Source organism: Parasteatoda tepidariorum, chromosome 8, assembly GCF_982258835.1.
Source record: "Parasteatoda tepidariorum strain Cologne lab strain chromosome 8, Ptep-v5.0, whole genome shotgun sequence".
NCBI classification, from domain to species: domain Eukaryota; kingdom Metazoa; phylum Arthropoda; class Arachnida; order Araneae; family Theridiidae; genus Parasteatoda; species Parasteatoda tepidariorum.
Genome location: NC_141762.1, coordinates 97288583 through 97310890, shown reverse-complemented (window position 1 = coordinate 97310890; position 22308 = coordinate 97288583). Strand labels below are relative to the sequence as shown.

Below are 22308 nucleotides of genomic sequence, written 5' to 3'. Positions count from 1 at the left end.
TAAATTACATTATTTATAATCTTCTTTCAGGAGCACAAAAGCGCCAACAGATTCAATAATTTAGTCAAGAAAGAGGCACAGGAATAATTATTGTTACAACCAGTGTAAAGTTTATTGATAAAAATATTTATTCAGCCGAAATTACCAGAAATCTTGAAGGTTATAAACAGTTTATAGAAAGATCAAAAGTACTAGTTTCAATAATAGCTTACAAACAAAGAATGTGTGTAATTTCAAGTTTTGAGAATGAAGAACCTGTGTTTGGAAAAATAATTATTATTTTGTAAAAAGACTCTGAAATTTTATTTGTGTGTAATCTTTTTGACTCTTTTTGTATTTTTCACATAAATCATCAACTGAAAAAATGTGATGTAGTTAAATTAATAGCACCAAAAATTCTTTTAGATTATTACCCTCTGTCAGAATATAAATATTGGAAAGACAGACAAAGTAAGTTCCAATGGCCATTATTTGACTATGAATTATAAAATGTTTGCGTGAAGTACTTAGTGTTATAGTTAGAATCTAAAATTGCAAAGCTGTAAAGCCCTTTTAACTGTGTACCTTTTATGTTGAAACAGTCGTTTTATCAAGTAGTAAATTATGTTTGTAAAAAAGTAGTTTAGTTATATTGTAAATTTTAATACAGATGAGGCAGACTTAATCAAGAAATTTAGTATCGTATTAAAATATTGAAAATTACTTTCAGATGATCCCAAATTTGAACAACATTGAGGCATATGCTAACATGATTTCCATTTTAAATTACTGTAAATTAAAAATAAGTTTGAATTAAATGCACTCTATTAAGTAACAAAAACATACTTATTTATCATATTTTTGAGTGAATATTTTGTATTTGTCTTATATGAATTCTGTGATATGTATAAAAATTAATAATATATTTACATTTTAAGATTATTATTTTGCACATGAATTATTACAATCTTTCTACGTATACAAACATCAAAGTGATTGTAAATGAATAAATTATGTTCGAATATTGATCCGTATCCGTATATTACCAAATTATGTCATTATTTTTACATTTCTTACTTTACTTCAAATTTTTAATTTCCCTACGCCAATGTAATTATTATTGGAATGTTTCCTTAATTAGAGATTGGGGGTTGACCAATCGAATATTTGTTCCTTATTTTACATAATTTTTTATTTGTGAGAGTAATATTTCCATTTTTAAATAATAAAATAATTTCAGAATGCTTGGAATAAAAATTTAATTTAGCCTAAAATTAAAATTCTTCATATTTTCTCTTCTGTAAAACATTTGTGCTTCGTACTCTATAGCATCTGTTGGTGCTCTAACGAATGAAATGTGGAAAAGAATTTTAATTTTACACAGATCAATTTAAAGCAATATATATATATATATATATATATATATATATATATATATATATATATATATATATATATATATATATATATATATATATATATTAGGTGTGTTATCTAATGTGTAAAATAAAAATAATTTTTTTATAGATTTAAATAATTAAATTATAATTTGATTTATATTTAATTTGGTGCTCTACTAGTAAACTGAATAATAAGGAAAAATTACAGTAAACACGAAAGTTACACAAAAGGAACACAATTTTTATACCCTACATTTCTTTACTTATTCCACATATTTCACATTTTAAGAAATGTAGAACATGTATTTCATTATTTAATATATTTGGACACGAATGAAAAAATTTTGAAGCGAAAAACATTGTTTTAGATTAATATTTTTAATCAAATGATAAGGAGGCATTTATTACATTTTAAGGGCATTTATCAGGACTTTTTAGGTCATCAAAATCGGGGCTCTAATTACTAGCTAGGCATTTCATTCTCATAATTTTGTAACTGACACCCTTTATACCATAGTATCATTAGTTAAGCAATTTAATGTCATTTTGTAAATACTTTACCTTGCATTTTACGGTTACTTTGCCTTTTACGGTTACTTTGCCTTTTACGGTTACTTTGCATTTTACGGTTACTTTACCTTTAACTGTTGCTTTGCATTTTACGGTTGTTAATTTTGTTCCAATCTTATGGTGTTTTATTTTGTCACTCGGAATTAATCTGACATTTATTCGCTTTGCTCTGAAATTTTTTTTTTTAACCCTTGATATTTGGCACCCGTAAAAACGACGAACGTGACAACAGATGACACAATCTGAGCTGTCACCCTTTTCAGAGTTGTCAGCGGATTTATTATCTGACAAACTCTCCGCAGAAAAAATTATTAAAAAAAAAGCGTCACCTTTATCTTTTCTGTGCGACGTAAATCTTCGAATTCAATGTTTATCATGCTAAAGAATAGCTCAAAGGATTAGTTTCTGATTTGTTTGTCTTACAAAATTTGAAATTTTTACTCCTAAGTACCTGACATCATAAAATTGTTCAAATAGACTCGCGCTTTTTATTACAACTCAGGGTGTGTAGCCAAATCTTTCAATAAAAAATAAGCACCTTTTGAGTACTTTTTAAGCACTCAAAAATATTTTTAAGCCCTACATACTTTAACAAAATGAAAATTAATTTTCAAAGACTTTCACATGATCATGATAAAATAACTAGTTTCTGGCAAAGAAAACTTTTCTTGATTATATTAGCCATTATAAAATGATCGTGAGATTTTTCGGTTTGATTTCAGAGGGTGGAAAATGAAGCCTGACATTGAGAATATCTTGCAAAATGCAGCAAAGTTGCACAAGAGAGTGCAATAATCTCACCGAACCCAGCTCTGTCGACGCACATGCGAACTCCCAAGTATTTCATCAAGCATGTAAAATTATTGGTACTTTCATACTCTATAGACAGACGGGACACCGAAATGGAGTTTGGTTGAATGAATTGAGAAAACGTTCAATGAGAAAAGCACGCTTTTACATAATACGTTGTGAAAATCGACATGGTAAAGAAAGAAATCTCATTTTCGAAAAGGGAAAATTAAGCGCTTTTTTAAAACACCCAATGAAAAAAAAAGCACCTTCAAGGGCTTTTAAAAAACGTAAATCAAAAATAAGCACCTTTAAGCACTTTTTAAAAACGCTATGTAAGAAATACGTACGCACCATGCAACTGTAAGAAAAAAAATCGAAAATTCGAGAAAGTTCATCTCAGAAACGATTGAGGCGATTTTCAAAACAATTTTTTTTTTCAGTTCTGCTTCTCGTGTCTCGTGTTTTTCTTTCGAAATTACCAGTCGCTGTTTTTTAATTTACATTTAAAACTAATGCTTTACAAAAAAGAAAAATCTTGAATTTCAATTTTAATAGTCAAAATTTAAAAGTCTTCAAAAACAATGCTTCAAATTTGGAAAATAATGATAATTAATCAAACTTTTTTTGAGAAATAAAAAATACAAAAAAAAAGACGAGTTTTTCAAAATAACTTCTGTTTTTTCTGTGAAAAACTTCATTCAAATTAACAGTTTTATATGGTCTGAAATATTCGATCCCTTTGTATTAAATAAACTTAAAAGAAATCATGTTATTTTATCGTCACACATAATAAAATATAACATTTCAAGAACAAAACTGAACATCTTCAAATAATGTAATTTAAAATAATTGGTTCACAATCGAAGAAAATAGCTTAGTACATTTTTATGCTACGCCTACATAAAAATCTATTTCGAAACGAAAGTTCTAAAAAGGACATAAATATTTTTATCTAGTACTTCCAATAACGTCAAATATAAATTTTCCTTACTTACAGTTTAGATTACAACTATTACTTACAATTTAGGTTTCTGGAATTCAACATTTCAATGATAAAAATGAACAACATTTAAAAAAACATAGTAATAAAATTGTTAAAAAAATCGGTACAAAACTTTTTAAAAAACAATTTTTAATCCCTTAAAATAATTTTCAATCCCTTTACACATTTAGGTTACTGAAATGTAAAATATCAATGACAAAAAATAAACATTATTTTTTTTAAAAAAAAGCAAAATAATAAAATTGCAAAAACTTCAATAAAAAAAATTTAAAAAAATATTTTTTTAATCCAATTGTAATCCTAATCCAATGTAATTTTAAACATTTAGGTTTCTGAAACCTAAAATTTCCATGATAAAAAATAAACAACATTTATTTTAAAAAAGGCATAGATATAAAATGTAAATTGTATTTAAAAAAACAATTTTTAATCCTTTTAAAAATATTTTTATTTTTTTTAATTGTTTTAAATATTTAGGTATCGTTTCTGAAATAATTGGTATTTCAATGATAAAAAATAAACAATATTTTTTCTTAAAAAAAAACAATGCAATAAAATTGCAAAAACATTGGTAAAAAACTTTTAAAAAAATAATTTTTAATCTTATTAAATAAGAAATTTCAAAAGTCCAAGAAATATTTTTATCTACTTTCGATAACATCAATATATCCATATTTGAAGTAATTATTGAAATCTTACATTGATGTTTCTAAAATGTAAAATTACAGTGATTAAAAAAAAAGAAACATTACAAAAACATTTTAAGTGTTAATGATGTCTAACTAATTTACAAAATAAAATTATTCTCGTTGTATTCGGGATTTATAGTCAACTATCATTACATACATAATTACTAAAAGTTATTCTCGCGTTTCATGACTTAATTTTTAGAGTGCTACCTTAGAATAGATTTTTCTACTTCATAGAGCATATTTAATTCAGAACTTCTTACCTCGAAACTCGAATTTTTTTTTTAGCTTCTCATCAACTTAGAGAATATACTAACATAAATATTAATAACATTAATAATTAGCTTTTGTTAACGACATACAGTTCCTGGCCAAATTATTAGACGCATTATGAGATTCTATGTAAAATCTTAATTATCAGGTGATACTCTATACAGCTTTATTGTTTTTACGCGGCTGAAACCGGTTTGCACTTGTTTACGTCCGTGTATCAAGTGGTTAACATTGTAATGCAATACGTTAAAAATAAATACAAATAGGAAGTACATAAGCAATCTCCCGAATTAAAACCCATTACATTGTATGTTTAAATATAAAAGTATTGCCTTTAAACTCATGCAAAGCATGTCCTTATTAAAGCACTACAGTACGTCTAATAATTTGGTCTAATTATTATAATACACTAATATAATACCTGATATAATAGATATTCTATGTTTATGTAATATATCGTCTCATTTATTTAATCGTCGAATTAAAACCCATTACATTGCAAGTTTAAATATAAAAGTATTGCCTATAAACTCATGCAAAGCATGTCCTTATTAAAGCACTACAGTACGTCTAATAATTTGGTCTAATTATTATAATACACTAATATAATACCTGATATAATAGATATTCTATGTTTATGTAATATATCGTCTCATTTATTTAATCGTCGAATTAAAACCCATTACATTGCAAGTTTAAATATAAAAGTATTGCCTATAAACTCGCGCAAAACATGTATGTAATGATAAAGCACTACAGTGTGTCTAATAATTTGGTCTAATTGTTATAATACACTAATATAATACCTGATATAATAGATATTCTATATTTATGTAATACATCGTCTCATTTATTTAATCGTCTCATTTATATTATACATCGTCTAATTTAACCAATTGACACACGAATGTAAGCAAGTGTAAACCGGTTTCAATCACGTAAAAAACGATAATTCTGTATAGTATCACCTGATGATTAAGATTTTACATAGAATCTCATAATGCGTCTAATAATTTGACCTTAGACTGTACTGTAGCATAAGTACTAATAGGATTCATAATTAGCTTTTGTTAAGGACATGGTTCCCATCTTTTGCGAAGTGCCCTTTAGCAACTATCATAATCACAGTTTCAAGAGAGAATTCCATGGAATGGAACAACGCATCAATTCTAGAACACCTGTTGGAAACACCTGTTGTATACAATTCCAAAATCGATTTCGTGTGTCATATTTCTCTATTTCGGATTTTAGGTGAGATGGGCTCCTAAATCAAGAGCCACTGTTTTCCAAGTTATCCATCATGTCTCGGCCCGAGTGTCAAACTGAGTAAGACAGATATGGAAAAAGATAGTCTCCTATAACATGATAGTCATCCGATACATTAGATAGATTGTTGTATCGATCTATTAAAAAAGAAGAATATGTAATCGCACTTTAGTATTGATTTTATCAACTCCTTCTATTAATTCACCCTCTCCCTATATCTTGTTCAAATTTTCAATCGTTAATAAAATACTTTTTATTCATTCACTCAAATTCAAATAAATTTTTTTTGTACTTGTAGTCAATGACACTTGATGTTAATACAGTTTTTTCAAATATTAATTCATTCATTAAATTTAACGAATTAATTTTATTTTAATATGGGTGAAAAATTTTTAATTATTAATTAAGAGTAACTAAAATAAAGTTCTTCTTTGTTGACCTAAAGGCCTGGTTTCTTAGGACAGGACGCCGTCAGCTGGAAATCAGCGCTAACCTCTGATTGGTTCATTTGTGAGTTTGATAGTTTACGTCATCGAACGCTCATCTTAAACTACAATTGCCGTCCAACTCAACTGCAGTTGGATTACAACGAGTAGGAATTGAGTAAAAAAAATTTTTTATATTGCTTGTTTTCTATTAAGTATAATTGCACTGTAATTATTCGCTTGAAACCTGGAACTATAAATTAACACATTAAGTATAGTGTTGGCCAACTTTCTACCATTAAATAATTGTACAATGATAACTAAATATCTACCATAAATATCCATGGTAATATCCATTTTTTGTTATTTAAAACGACAATCGACACGGCTAAGAAAAAATTTCTTTTTAAAAGATTAAGCACTTAAATTAGGAACTTTTTACTAACCCCGAATAAAAACGGCACCTTTAAGGGCCTTTAAAAAACGTAAATCAAAAATAAACTCCTTTAAGCACTTTTAAAAACGCTTCGCATGCTGAAAATTTTTTAATTTTGTAGTTTTAGTTGTGCAGGAAGAGAAGAAATCGACATTGTCAATTTTATATATATATATATATATATATATATATATATATATATATATATATATATATATATATATATATATATATATATATATATATATATATATATATATATATATATATATATATATATATAGGGTGTTGTATATATATCTTTATATATAAGAAGAGAGTGGAATGATAACACATAGCCAATCACATAAGACTTTTGGTTAGTAGCACACAAAACAGCCAATCAAAATTGAGAACGCATGTATGCGAAAAGGTAATAATTTTTAATAATGCTGTCAAAAAATACAAAATACAAACTGACCTCTACTCACTTAAAATGAACGGGTCCCGCAGTGGACTAATCGTTAAGACACGGTACCCAGCAGATCACCGAAGTCAAGCATCACTGGCTACGGTCAGTGTGCGGGTGGGTGACCACTTGGATTAGCCTGCGTAGGGACCGAGGGTGTGCGGTATTGGTCCTCGTTAAACTGTTCTACCGTAAAGTGCTCGACTTCGCGTGCAGGTCGTCGGGCTACCGAAGCGGGGGTGCCATCCCCTCTGCAGAGGATCTAAATTATGATGGCATGTCTTCGGATCATCCTCAGGGATGTTTCCCAGACCGTCGCCAATAGCCCATTGTGCAGCTCTAGTGCGACGTAAATGAACAACAACAACAACAAAATGAACGAGAGAAAATAACTCAACTTGAGTGCTATTTAACTCTTTCATCTAGAAAAAAGCGGCCTTCTCGTCTTGAGTTAAAATTACTCAAGTGAAAGAGTTATATGGAAATAGTTCAAGTTTGAGTCAAAAAAATTTAACTCAAACTTGAGTTATTTTCACTCGTGTTTGAGTAATTTTCAGTATTACTTGAGTGGATTGTTTTCACTCAAACTTAAGTGATTTTAACTCGAGTTTGAGTGATTATATGTATCACTTGATTGGGTCCTTTTAACTTGAATTTGTGTGAATTTCAATCTTTTTTTATTCATAATTAGCATCATTTAAGTGAATGTATTTTGATCATACTGTTCAATTGTTCATGGCCGAAAGCTCTTATATAGCAAGACGGAAAAGAGAAAAAACTGGTACGTAAGACATTTCATTTCAGCATTTTTTTTTCTTCGAAAAACTGCTTCTTTTCCATGATAAAGTAGATATTGTTGAATAGTTTAATAAAAGAAAAAGTAAACTCCTCTCAAAAACTAGCTAAAACTGAAAAGGTTTTACTACCAACCTTTCATCTTTTCCGTCTCGCTTTCACCCCTGCAATTGTTCAATATGGACCATCCATTGAAGTATGCGTTACCAGATCGAAGTGGGCGTTACTGCGTGTTCAAATCACGTTCGGAGGTCACCAATGTGGGGGGAAGAGTTATCGACAAATTGACATTGTTACAACGCCAACCTTCATCTATCAAAAGGTGCCTCATGATTGAATCAAGTTAGCATGTCTTACATACCAGGGAATTGATGCTTAATTTTCGTAGTGGTAGTTACGCCACAAACGTAAAATAAAAACCAAGACATAATCTATTTAGATCACAGAACATAACAATTTCATTTAGATTTATTGAAATTACATACATTTGCTGACTTGTGTGCTCAATATAGGCTTATAAGTCATTGTCAAGTAGAAAATACAGATAGAACAATTCAGAGAAAGACATCACAAAGAATACATCCAGGGTTACGGCGGGATTCGAACCCGCTACCTCCACGCTTAACAGAGCGTTTGGACCGGCGATACCGCTCGGCCAGGGAGGCCCCATTTCATTTAAATTTATTATCGTTTGCTTTTTAAAATAAAACGATAGAAATTCTAGCTTATAGCTCGCACATAATTAAATAATAAATAAATCACTCAAGTTTGAGCTAAAAGCACTCAAATGTTGCTTAAATAAATACCACTCAAGTTTCAGTAAACGCAAAACAAAAATTTCGCTCAAATAAGAGTGTATTTCACTCAAGTAGAGTTAAAAAAATGTAACTCTATTTTGAGTAGCGGAAATCCATTCATTTAAGAGAGTACTAAAACTCAGAGGACTTCGAATCAAATAATTAAGAAAACTCTACTATTACGTTTATAAAAAGGAAGATTTATTAACTCAACAACAAAATTATAACAACGCCTATCCCCCCCCCCCCGAAAAAAAAATCTCACACTTGTTACGTAAAGCTATAAAAAGACCAAACGATTATTTATGGAAACGATTATATATGACTATTATGAACTAAGCTTTATGCAAACGATTGTTTATGACGTCATTAGATAAAAGTGTCATTAACGCAATATTATCCAGTGTTTATTAATAATTTTGAGTGTCAATGTAAAAAGATAGTTGCTCTAAAGTTTTATAATAAAATGTTTGTTTTGATAGAACGCAGTTATTTATTTTAGAATTCCAATATATTTTAATAGCTTTGATAAATCGGGTAGAGTTATTATATATATTATTCTAATATTAAATTGTTAAATAAATTTGATGAGTTCACAACCGTAATTTAATATTTTCGCTTACCAAACGGGCGGTTATATAAATTACTATTTTTGCTTGCATCTCTTTGTGCGTAAATCTGATCGTTAAATTCTAAATCATTTAACAGATCTCTTTAACTGTTATTTATAACAGTGTATTAACGTTATTTGCAAAAAAATAATAGCCGTAAAACGATTAATAAGATTAGACCACCTTTCTAAATAACTTCATCTAAAAATGAAGCACAGAATCACATTATAACAAAAATAAAAAACAATTCTCTTAGTTTTAAACTCTTGAATTAAAAGCGTAATAATAGCAGTACAGAAAAATACCTTTAAATCAGGGATACAAAAATATTTATAGAAAAACAATATCTTTATGACTTTTATTAATTTATGCTGATGACAACCAAAACAATATGGAAATGAATGAGGAAAAACTAGATCCTACCACGTGATTTTTCCGGTTAATAAAAACTGCGACACGATCATTAGATTTTTATATAAGCCGCTCAGAAGCCAATGCGGTTAAGTCCATTTTTTTATATTTTCTGATTTTTGGAAATTTTGATGAAATAAAAAATAATCTTCTTAGTTATTAAAGGATTTACTCATTGGTTACTTTTTTCCAGGTTAGACAGCCCTTTTTTTAATAGCTTCTGAATATATTGTATAATAATTTCAGAAGCCATTGTGAATAAGTCCACCTTTTATCAATATTTTTTTACATAAACTTTGAAATAAAAATTTAATTCTTCTTCCTCTTTCGATATTTGCTGGTAACACTGAAAAACAAGAAATTCATAGTAACTCAGGGTTGCCAGACGTAGCATTTTTAATACTACGGTAGTATTTTCTCACCAAAAAAAGGGGTATGGTACTTTTCGTAGTATTTTTTTTAAAATGCGGTATTTTTATTTATTTTATTTTCATTTCCTAAAACAAAGAAAAGTGCCACTCTAGTTTTGAAGTAAAAAACAATTTTTGAAATAATCCAACAGTTCATTTTCTATTAGTCACTGTATCTAGTGATGAAAAATAAAAGTTCGTTTATACTAGTAGACATAAATTTCTTATCTTTTTCAGCTGCAAAAGGTATAAGTCCTAAACTTTTTAAGATGCTGTCATTATTTCAATAAATACTTACGTTTTTATTTACACATCCTGTACATATCTTGTCTTTTTGCAGAGTTTACACCTCGAAAAAAGACTTTATACACTTTTCTAATTAAATTAATAAACCAAGAATTTTAAAAACTAATGTATCAAAAAACATTAATTTTCTCAATTGTTGTGTTTTGGACTTAACCGCATTGGCTTCTGAGCGACTCATATATAATAAGAAGTTTGTTAAGGAAATAAAAGGCGAAATGACTTGAGTAGCAACAGTTTCCGAAGTTGATTGAATTGATCGCGTCTAATCTATTTCCACAACAGCCTTAAATATTTATGAAGCTTAGTGAAGTTTAGGAACATGTAAATACCATGCTCATGAATGAAACATGAGATTCTATAGAACATTTTATGACAACTTTAACAAATATCAATCAACATATATGATTACCTGTTAAAGAAGTAAGATTTTTTTCATCAGTTACAGTAATGCTGTTTACTGTATTGAAGACACTAATCTTGTTCCAGCTGGCAAGGTTTCCAAAATGTTTTTTCTGAAGAAAAAAAAATTATGCTCGCATTTGCCATCTTTTTAATAACAATGGAAGAAAAAAATACATGATAAATCAATTATTTTAGAACTTTTGAAACTGTTTGTTATTGTTAACAAGCAACAACAAAATATCTATTTACCATACGAAAAACACGCAAACATGTTTCTCAGCCGATTATTGACGAATCTATCATTTTTCTATGAAATTTATTGATTGTTGTATTGATTATTGAGATGTGTTTTTATCACAAAATGGTTTTATAATCAACTCAGAGAACGTGATTTCTACAAATATTCACCAAATTTAATAAGTTTGTTTCGTTAATAGTTTTCCTAACATCTTCTGGCTAACTATTTTTATTTCATAACCGTCGTTGAACAGCCTACCCAATTTTGGGTTTACGACTATTAATGTTCAACTCCGCATTCTTGCAATTTCGAACCCAATCCAGAAGACAAGGGAACTCCTGAATGAAGCATTGGGAGAAATTTGCCTTCGTGGAGGACTTTTTGATGAAACGAAACAGTATTTGCGTTACATGGAGAGGAATACCACGAGATCCTCCCACGGTTAGCCTGACAGCAAAGGGACTATAACCCATGATCCGTCTCTACTGAGGATATTTCACGTCAGCACTGTGGTCGGTGCAAGCCGGATGCAGATTCCTATCTACCAGCCGACGCCGGGATTCGAACCCGGTTCACCTCATTGGAAGGCAAATGCTCTATTCTTTTTGCCATCACGGCTCTCTCTGGCAAACTATTTTATATCCGTCGTTGAACAGACCCAATTTTAGGTTTACGACTACTAATGTTCAACTCCGTAGTTTGTGACTAAAAATGTTCAACTCCGTAGTCTTGTCATTTTGAACCTTTCCAGGAGACAAGGAAACTCCTAGATCAGTACCCCCAGAGGTATGATTTATTATGGGAGCATGGAGGACTTTGCGATTCGACAGATTTAACCTGCATCAGTCTCCATTTACTACACGGGGAGTCTTCGTTCGGCGGGGATTGAACCTACGAACTCTTTGACATGGGTCCAATGCTTTAGCAACCAGGCTATCCCGGCCATCTGGTAAACTATTAAAATAAAAACATAGTTATTTAAACACACGAAAGTTTTTACAAGCTGCTACTTTTTTTTTCCTTCTATGTTAAAAATTTGTAAGCGGATTGCCATTTACCTTTCAGGTGTTCAACTTAATGTTGAATTTTGTTTTTCTACAAAAAAAAACTATAAAACTTAGAAGCTTGAAATTAAAGAAAATGCATAGAACAAAGAGCGTGTTAATATAAAAAAAATGCTACACTCAATCATTAGTACGAGAAATATTAACGATTAAACTTGTAGTAAATAATACCTTGTAGACCACTCTGCAGCTCACAGGAATGCAAAGAAAAGGCTGAAAAACCTATTTTCATATTTGAACTTAATGTGATATCTTTTTTTCGAAATTCAAAGTATTTCGAAACTTATCGTCTATTTTGAATACGTTTTTCGTGATTTTTTTTCACTTGTTTTTTGTTTCAAATAATGATTGGATTAACATAATTTCAATGGATGGATATGAATAAGGAATAAAACTTATTTAAATAATGTTTATCCATTATTGTAATACATTTATTAATCTCTTTCCAGATTTATATTTTTTTTAAGCTTCTACTTGAGTGGGTGTTTAAAGTAACAAAAAATGAACAAATAAAATTAGAACCAAAATGAAAAATTCGATGTAACCAGACATAAAACTTAACAACATCTAAATTTTAAAACTATAAATGACATAAGCAGCGAGTTAGTAACTATTTCTAATTGAAACTGTTATCAAGTAAAATTATTAACAAAAAAAAAGTACTCCTTATTATGATGCACATATTGTTTTTTAAGTTTAAATTATTTTCAGGTACAATTAATTGTCTTTCAAACTCATAAGAAATAGTTGCTTTCTTTGATAAAATGTTCTAGCGTGAAATTGTAATAATTCACATTTTAATAACAAAATATTTTATATATTTAAATAAGTTAGAAACCGAAAATACGAAGAAAAAAAATAGTATTTCGTTTTCATTTTTGTATTTTTCGTTTTTACTTTCTACCATTTTTTTTCGCTTTCTAACTTTTTATTTAAACTGTTTACATAAGACAAATTTGGGTTTAACTGCTTTTAGCGTTTTTCTATTTTGACTTGGAGTTTTTTTTTTTTTTCTTGAAGGTTTTTCCTTAAAATTTGCTTAAATCAATTTCATACTTTGATTGGATTTTAATTATTTATTTATTTCGAAAAATACTAACTTTAAAGGGGGGAAAAAGAATGAGATGCAGCCACTGGCGCTGATGTGCAAAGCAAACAGGTAGTAGAGCCTCCTAACAATGAAAAAAAAAAAAAAAAACGAGGAAGAAGATGGATTACGGATCTGTAGTGCATGTAATTGTCAACTAGTATTAGAATTTGCTTTAAATAGTTCGCATATATGACAGGGTGCGTAGGTAAATCTTTCAACCAAAATAAGCATATTTTAAGTACTTTTTAAGCACTAAAAAATATTTTAAGCACCATATACATTAACAAAATACAAAACAATTTTTTAAAACTTTACATGATCATGATGAAATAAGTAGTTTCTGACAAAGAACTCTTTTCTTGATTATATTAGCCACCACAAAAAGATCAAAAGATTTTTCGGTTCGATTTCAGAGGATGGAAAATTAAACCTGAAATTGAGACTATCTTGCAAAATGCAACAGAGTTGCACATGAGAGTGCAATAATCTCACCGAACTCAGCTCAGTTACTATGCACATACGGACTTGCAATCATTTCATCAAACATGCGAAATGACTGGCGCTTTCATACGCTATGGACCGACGGTTACGCCAAAATAGATTGTGGTTGAATGAATTGTGAAAACATTGAATAGAACAACGTTAAAAGCACGCTTTTGCATAATACGTGGCAAAATCGTAAAAAAATCTCATTTTCGAAAACAGAAAATTAAGCACTTTTATAAAACACCCAATAAAAAAAGCACCTTTACGGACATTTAAATAATGAGAATATAAAATTAGCACTTTTAAAAACGCTACGCACCATGCCTATGTATACAGTGGATTTTAGACGAAATAAAACTATATCGAAAATTCCGAGTAAATAGATAAATCGGTTCATGCATAAGTATTTTCAAAGAAAATGAGGCATCTTATTTTTATATTTTATTTATTATCTTATTTTCTTCTTTTTAATAAATAATCCTAATTGAAAAATACTCAAATTGTCCATTTTAAAATTATTCAATGTAAGCACTTATATTTGCGGGTTTGTGACTAAAGTAAATTACATAAAAATTATTTTTAAATAATTTCTGATACAGAGTTATTTTCAAAGAATGTGACACCTTCAAAATTAAACCATTTTCAAAAAAGTCCCAATTTTTAAAAAAAAATTTAAAAATTCCCAAAATGTTCATTCTAATGTTATTCAATATATACACTGGAATCTGTGAACTAACATGAAAATTATTTTTAAGATATTTCTCATCATAAATATATATTTTTAAGGAATTTTATGCCCATCATTGGCAACATCATTAGATATCGTTTGTAGTTGTTGACAGTTTGTATGATTAAACTTTTGTTCTATGATAAGTTTAAAGAGTGTTGTATATAATTAAAAACACATACTCTTAGGTACAATACATTTTTGAGAGAGGAGTATGTTCCGGACGCAAGGGCATAACCTACACTAATATGTTTATTTTATTAAGTTTACTTCTTTTATCTAGCTTGTTTTGGCAACACCATTAGATATCGTTTTGTATTTGTTGGCATTTTGAATGATTAAAGTTTTGTTCTATGTTAGGTTACAAGAATGTTGTGTATAATTAAGAACACATACATGTACAATACATTTTTGAGTGGAGATGATGTTCCGGACGCAAGGGCATAACCTACAGTAATATGTTTATTAAGTTTATTTCTTTTATCTTTCCTGTTTTTGCAACACCATAAGATATCGTTTGATATTTTTTGACAGTTTGTATGATTGAAGTTTTGTTCTATGTTAGGTTTAAAGAGTGTTGTATGTAATTAAGAACACATCAGCTTAGGTACATTACATTTTTGAGTGGGGAAGATGTTCCGGACGCAAGGGCATAACCTGCATTAATATGTGTATTTTATTAAGTTTACTTCTTTTATCTAGCTTGTTTTGGCAACACCATTAGATATCGTTTTGTATTTGTTGACATTTTGAATGATTAAAGTTTTGTTCTATGTTAGGTTACAAAAATGTTGTGTATAATAAAGAACACATACATGTACAATACATTTTTGAGTGGAGATGATGTTCCGGACGCAAGGGCATAACCTACAGTAATATGTTTATTAAGTTTACTTCTTTTATCTTTCCTGTTTTTGCAACACCATAAGATATCGTTTGATATTTTTTGACAGTTTGTATGATTGAAGTTTTGTTCTATGTTAGGTTTAAAGAGTGTTGTATGTAATTAAGAACACATCAGCTTAGGTACATTACATTTTTGAGTGGGGAAGATGTTCCGGACGCAAGGGCATAACCTGCATTAATATGTGTATTTTATTAAGTTTACTTCTTTTATCTAGCTTGTTTTGGCAACACCATTAGATATCGTTTTGTATTTGTTGACATTTTGAATGATTAAAGTTTTGTTCTATGTTAGGTTACAAAAATGTTGTGTATAATAAAGAACACATACATGTACAATACATTTTTGAGTGGAGATGATGTTCCGGACGCAAGGGCATAACCTACAGTAATATGTTTATTAAGTTTACTTCTTTTATCTTTCCTGTTTTTGCAACACCATAAGATATCGTTTGATATTTTTTGACAGTTTGTATGATTGAAGTTTTGTTCTATGTTAGGTTTAAAGAGTGTTGTATGTAATTAAGAACACATCAGCTTAGGTACATTACATTTTTGAGTGGGGAAGATGTTCCGGGCGCAAGGGCATAACCTGCATTAATATGTGTATTTTATTAAGTTTACTTCTTTTATCTAGCTTGTTTTGGCAACACCATTAGATATCGTTTTGTATTTGTTGACATTTTGAATGATTAAAGTTTTGTTCTATGTTAGGTTACAAAAATGTTGTGTATAATAAAGAACACATACATGTACAATACATTTTTGAGTGGAGATGATGTTCCGGACGCAAGGGCATAACCTACAGTAATATGTTTATTAAGTTTATTTCTTTTATCTTTCCTGTTTTTGCAACACCATAAGATATCGTTTGATATTTTTTGACAGTTTGTATGATTGAAGTTTTGTTCTATGTTAGGTTTAAAGAGTGTTGTATGTAATTAAGAACACATCAGCTTAGGTACATTACATTTTTGAGTGGGGAAGATGTTCCGGACGAAAGGGCATAACCTGCATTAATATGTGTATTTTATTTAGTTTACTTCTTTTATCTTTCTTGTTTTGGCAACATCATTAGATATCATTTTGTATTTGTAGACAGTTTGTAGGATTAAAGTTTTGTTCTATGTTAGGCTTAAAGAGTGTTGTATATAATTACGAACACATGCGCTTATGTACAATAAAAAGTTGATGAAAGAAAATGACAATGAAATGAGAAAAAACTTTGCATACAATGAAATATTTATCCAACCTAAACCAGTTCAGGAGTCTGATATAAGATGCCTCTTAAGTACTCCTGAAGTACCACCTATTTAAATATTTACTTGTTTAAAATTGAAACTGATTGCAAACATTTCTCCATAAAACAATTACCAATGATTAGCTCTTCATGTTAAACAAACCCTCACCGAAGATTCTAGAACAAAGAATGGGGCTGCAGACAGGAAATAATGTCCCTTATTCCCTGCTGCTGCGACTCTCTTTAACGGGAACGGAACGCAATTTCAGTCGTGATTAAAATTTCAAGAAGCTTTCATTGCTACGACGGAAAAGTTGGCAACACTTAAGACGTAATCGTAGCCATTGTTTGTCTCCAGACAAAATGAGCCCGTTTGGTCGTAACTAATTTATTCTGAAACCTTTTAACATGGATAATGGAATTTTCCGTCTTTGTGTTACATCTATCAGGCAGGCATGTTACTATTTATTCAATCATTCGAATTATGTATGGAATGAATGATTAATTACGGAGCTTCCTTTACAACAGCGTATTGAATTGTAAAGGAATTTGTAGATTTAAATGATATAAATTAAATAAGCTATATCAAAAAAGGTTTATTTCACTATAAAATAATTAGCATTCCCTTTCGAGATTTAAAAGACGCTCTTTAAGTACATAGATCATAGGTCTTAAATTTGATATTAAATTACTTAGACATTGAGGGGACGGGGGGCATTTAATTTGTTTGAATAAATTTTATTTTTTTGATCGACACTTACGCTCTAGGAAATTTCATCGTTAAATTACTGATAATAGCTTTATAATGAAGTATTTCATTTGCTTTAATAAATTTCATTCCTTGATCGAAACTTACGGTCTAGGAAATTTCATCGTTAAATTACTGATAATAGCTTTATAATGAAGTATTTCATTTGTTTTAATAAATTTCATTCCTTGATCGAAACTTACGCTCTAGGAAATTTCATCGTTAAATTACTGATAATAGCTTTAAAATGAAGTATTTAATTTGTTTCAATAAATTTCATTCTTAGATCGACACTTATGCTCTAAGAAATTTCATTGTTAAATTACTGATAATAGCTTTAAAAAGAAGTGTTTAATTTGTTTTAATAAATTTTATTCTTAGATCGACACTTATGCTCTAAGAAATTTCATCGTTAAATTACTGATAATAGCTTTAAAATGAAGTGTTTAATTTGTTTTGACAAATTTCATTCCTTGATCGAAACTTACGCTCTAAGAAATTTCATTGTTAAATTACTGATAATAGCTTTAAAATGAAGTATTTAATTTGTTTTAATAAATTTCATTCTTTGATCGAAACTTACGCTCTAGGAAATTTCATCGTTAAATTACTGATAATAGCTTTATAATGAAGTATTTAATTTGTTTTGACAAATTTCATTCTTTGATCGACACTTATGCTCTAAGAAATTTCATCGTTAAATTACTGATAATAGCTTAATAATGAAGTATTTCATTTGTTTTGACAAATTTCATTCCTTGATCGACACTTACGCTCTAAGAAATTTCATTGTTAAATTACTGATAATAGCTTTAAAATGAAGTATTTAATTTGTTTTGACAAATTTCATTCCTTGATCGAAACTTACGCTCTAGGAAATTTCATTGTTAAATTACTGATAATAGCTTTAAAATGAAGTATTTAATTTGTTTTAATAAATTTCATTCTTTGATCGAAACTTACGCTCTAAGAAATTTCATTGTTAAATTACTGATAATAGCTTTAAAAAGAAGTGTTTAATTTGTTTTAATAAATTTTATTCTTAGATCGACACTTATGCTCTAAGAAATTTCATCGTTAAATTACTGATAATAGCTTTAAAATGAAGTGTTTAATTTGTTTTGACAAATTTCATTCTTTGATCGAAACTTATGCTCTAAGAAATTTCATCGTTAAATTACTGATAATAGCTTTAAAATGAAGTATTTAATTTGTTTTAATAAATTTCATTCTTTGATCGAAACTTACGCTCTAAGAAATTTCATCGCTAAACTACTGACAAGTGCCGAGCTGACTGACCACTTCAAGTTTTTACTTTTAAATTGCATTTCTTAGGGAAACAGAGCGGCTCACAGCTTGCATTTTTCTACAGGTTAAGCAGTTAATGATCCTGGAATTATTTTTTTATGTTTTTATTTTCTAACCGTCGTTGAACAACCGACCCAATTTTTTGGGTTGAAGACTACTAATACTCAACTCCGTAGCCTTGTAATTTTGAACCCAATCCAGAAGCCAAGGGAACTACTGGATCAAGTATTGGGATCGTGGAGGGCTTTTTGATGGGGCTAACCTGCATTTGCTTTACATGGAGAGGAAAACCACGAAAACCTCCCATGGTTAGCCTGACAGCAAGGGAACTCAAACCCATGATTCGTCTACCACTGAGGGTATTTCACGTCAGCACTGTGGTTGGTGGAAGCCCGATACGGAATTCGTATCGACCAGCCATCGCTGGGATTCGAACCCGGTTCACCTCAATGGAAGGCGAACGCTCTATTCGCTGAGCCAACACGGCTCTTCATCAGGTTTTGATATTTTTTTATTTTACCTTCCGCACTATACATTTGACTGATTTCGATTGAATTTTTGTTTCTTTTTTGCTTAAATATTTCATCCCTCTCTAATGTATATACGATTTCAATTTCAATAACGAGCAATAAGAATTCTATGGAACAACCAGTGTAGTTTAAAATTTAAAAAAGTATTTAAACAATAAAAGCATAGCCAAAAAAAACAGGACATTTCGAAATTACTAAACTAAATTAAAATATCTTACACACCATCATTACTTAAAAAAATATCTTCAAAAATCTAAAAACTGTAAAAATAAATATATAAATGAATAAAATAAGAAATAAAAAATTCAATTCCGTGATGCGTTGTCCTATTTTACTCGGCTTCCTTTCCTTTCGCGTGATTGTTTTGGCGGAACTTTTAGTCCTAATCATCGCCAACAGCTCTTAATCTTCTTTTCAAGATAAAGCTCAGCTATAATAGATGGTGTGAAGCTCCAGCTATATTTGGTATCCAAACTTGAGCTATCTGGAGCGTCGGATCTTTTTAGGGGGTTTAACCACGAAAAGTAGCATTGATAGAGAAAAAAAGTACTCTCTAAACTCGGGATATATTTCATCTGTTTCGTTTAAATCGCATTTGAAATGTGTACTTTAAATCTTGCTGAAAGACTTCTATATACTTATTTAATGTGAAAGAATTTCTGCTTTTTTTTTTTTTTTAATTCTTTAGTCGAAGTATAAATTACGTGTAGAATTCAAGCTGAAAGTAGATAATATCAATAAATTAAATAGTTTAATAGATAATAATAGTTTATCAAATAGTTTAAGGAGATTCAGTAGGTAGGCGATAATGCTAAAACTTTTTTCGGTGTGTTTTTTTTTCGAAGAAACTGCTTATGATATCGCTTTGAAATTCTTTTTGGATATTTGAGATTATATTAGTTGCTTGTTGTGTATATATATATATATATATATATATATATATATATATATATATATATATATATATATATATATATATATATATATATCCGTCGTTGAACAGCCGACCTAATTTTGAGTTTACGACTACTAATGTTCAACTCCGTAGCCTTCTAATTTTGAACCAATCCAGAAGACAAGGAAACTCCTGGATCAGTACCCCCAGAGGTACTGATTTTTGTTATGGGAACATGGAGGACTTTGCGATTCGACTGATTTAACGTGCATTAGTCACCATTTACTACACGGGGAGTCTTTGGCCAGCCTGGGATCGAACCCACGTACTCTTGGACATGGGTCCAGTGCCCTACCAACCAGGCTATCCCGCGTTTACCGCGCAACAAATTCAAGTCACAGATAACTTTCTTAAAAATTTTAAATTCGTGTTAATTCCGGAATTTATATTTCCAGTAGTCCCCCCCCCCTCTCAGTTAGCGTGCCTGACTGCGAAGCCAGTGGTTGTGGGTTCGAATCCCGATCAGTGCATGGATGTTTCTCTTTGTGTGTTGTTATCTATTGTGTGATGCGTGAATGTGGCCCACCCTATGAGCGGGTATTTGTGGCAGTGTGGCGTGGATAATGTTGCTAGCCTCGGTGACTTAGGTTCACAGGTGCGTTAAATGAATCAACACTTCCGGCATCTTTCGAGGTGAATAACGAAAGTTCAGTGCCTGATGTAGAAAAAAAAAAGATTTTTGGTGAAACTTTTCTTTTAAAAATTAAAAGTTCTCAGTTCATAATTTTTAAAAAAAAAAATTTTGCCGAAGATATCTATTAACAGCAGGGTTGGGTTTTTGACATCAAAAAGTGGTTTTTGACATGACAAGGGTATAATACTGGTTTAAACCGTCAAAAACTGAAGTTTGCCAAGAAAATATATAAACTTCAAAACTACCAACAGTTGCCATGCATTATATTAAAATTTAATTATACTATAGGTAATCAGCAGGTTTTAAAATATTTTTTTAATTAAAATTAAGGTAAAATAACAGATTTAAAATCTCAGAAATTTATATTAAAATGCATGTGCGGAAAAATTTTGCACAAAAATTTTTTAAATGCTTATATTTTGAAAAAAAAATTTTTTTTTGATACTTAAGAAAATTAAAAGTTTATTACTTTGCATTTTGTGACATATAAGGAACATATAGCTAATATTTATAAGGAACTTACAAGTTATGTTGTATAAATACAAACTTGATACAAGTGTATAAAAAAAAATTTTTAATGTTATACCGAATATCTTTATTATCCAGTATGTTAATTTGAATTTAAAAGTAGTTATATTTGTGAATAATGATAAATATAATTCATATTGTTTATTATATTTATTTATAATTATTACACTTATCATTTAAAAAAAATTTTTACCTCTTAATTTTTTTTTCTCCACTTGTATTAAGAATACAAATAATGCATATCTTGAAAGCAAGAAGTAATTATTCAACAGCTGAATATTTAGATATTCAACAAAACTATATAGTATTCAGCAAAATGAAATTCACAAGTATTTGGATAAACTAAATTTTTAGCATAGTAAATGAATAGGCTGAATATAATGTAAATCGACACTAACTACTCTGTGTATTTAACAGAAAGCACTTAAATTTGTATTGTCTTATGTTAAAAAGATTATTAAGAAGATTTAAAAGAATATTAAAAAGATTTTTCTTTGAAAGCTGTCTAATGTACAAAACTGCTAATGTTTATCTTTAAAAATGTCTACTTTTTAGTATAATCTATACTATACACTAAATTTGGTTATAAATAAATTTCTTAATAATATCACTGCAGATTTTCAATAACACATGAAAATGAGTACATAATATTACAAAAGATGTGAGCTTTCAAAAGTACAAGGTTTTGGTTACTATTCAAAATATAAGTGTTTCTTCAAAATTTTAAATTTATTTTTTCTAGAACATATTTAGAAACACTATCCTTTATAAAAAATATATAAATTTTATGTATTAATTAAATTTCACATATAAATATAGGTTTTTGACATTTTCGACATTTTTG

The 22308-nt window shown here is 29.3% G+C and overlaps 1 protein-coding gene and 1 long non-coding RNA gene across 2 annotated transcripts in view; both read right to left on the bottom strand.

Annotated features, from left to right (window-relative positions):
* The window catches only part of LOC147806565 (uncharacterized), a 394172-nt gene extending 391642 nt beyond the window's left edge, over positions 1-2530 (bottom strand). Inside the window, exon 1 of the long non-coding RNA XR_015435972.1 lies at positions 2488-2530. This is a non-coding gene — a long non-coding RNA (uncharacterized LOC147806565). The remainder of the gene's footprint in view (positions 1-2487) is intronic.
* Positions 1-22308, bottom strand: part of LOC107440992 (voltage-dependent calcium channel gamma-1 subunit) — a 163993-nt gene that overhangs the window by 106729 nt on the left and 34956 nt on the right. The window contains exon 2 of the mRNA XM_016054224.4: positions 11021-11123. The gene's annotated coding sequence lies outside the window, so the exon portion shown is untranslated. The remainder of the gene's footprint in view (positions 1-11020; positions 11124-22308) is intronic.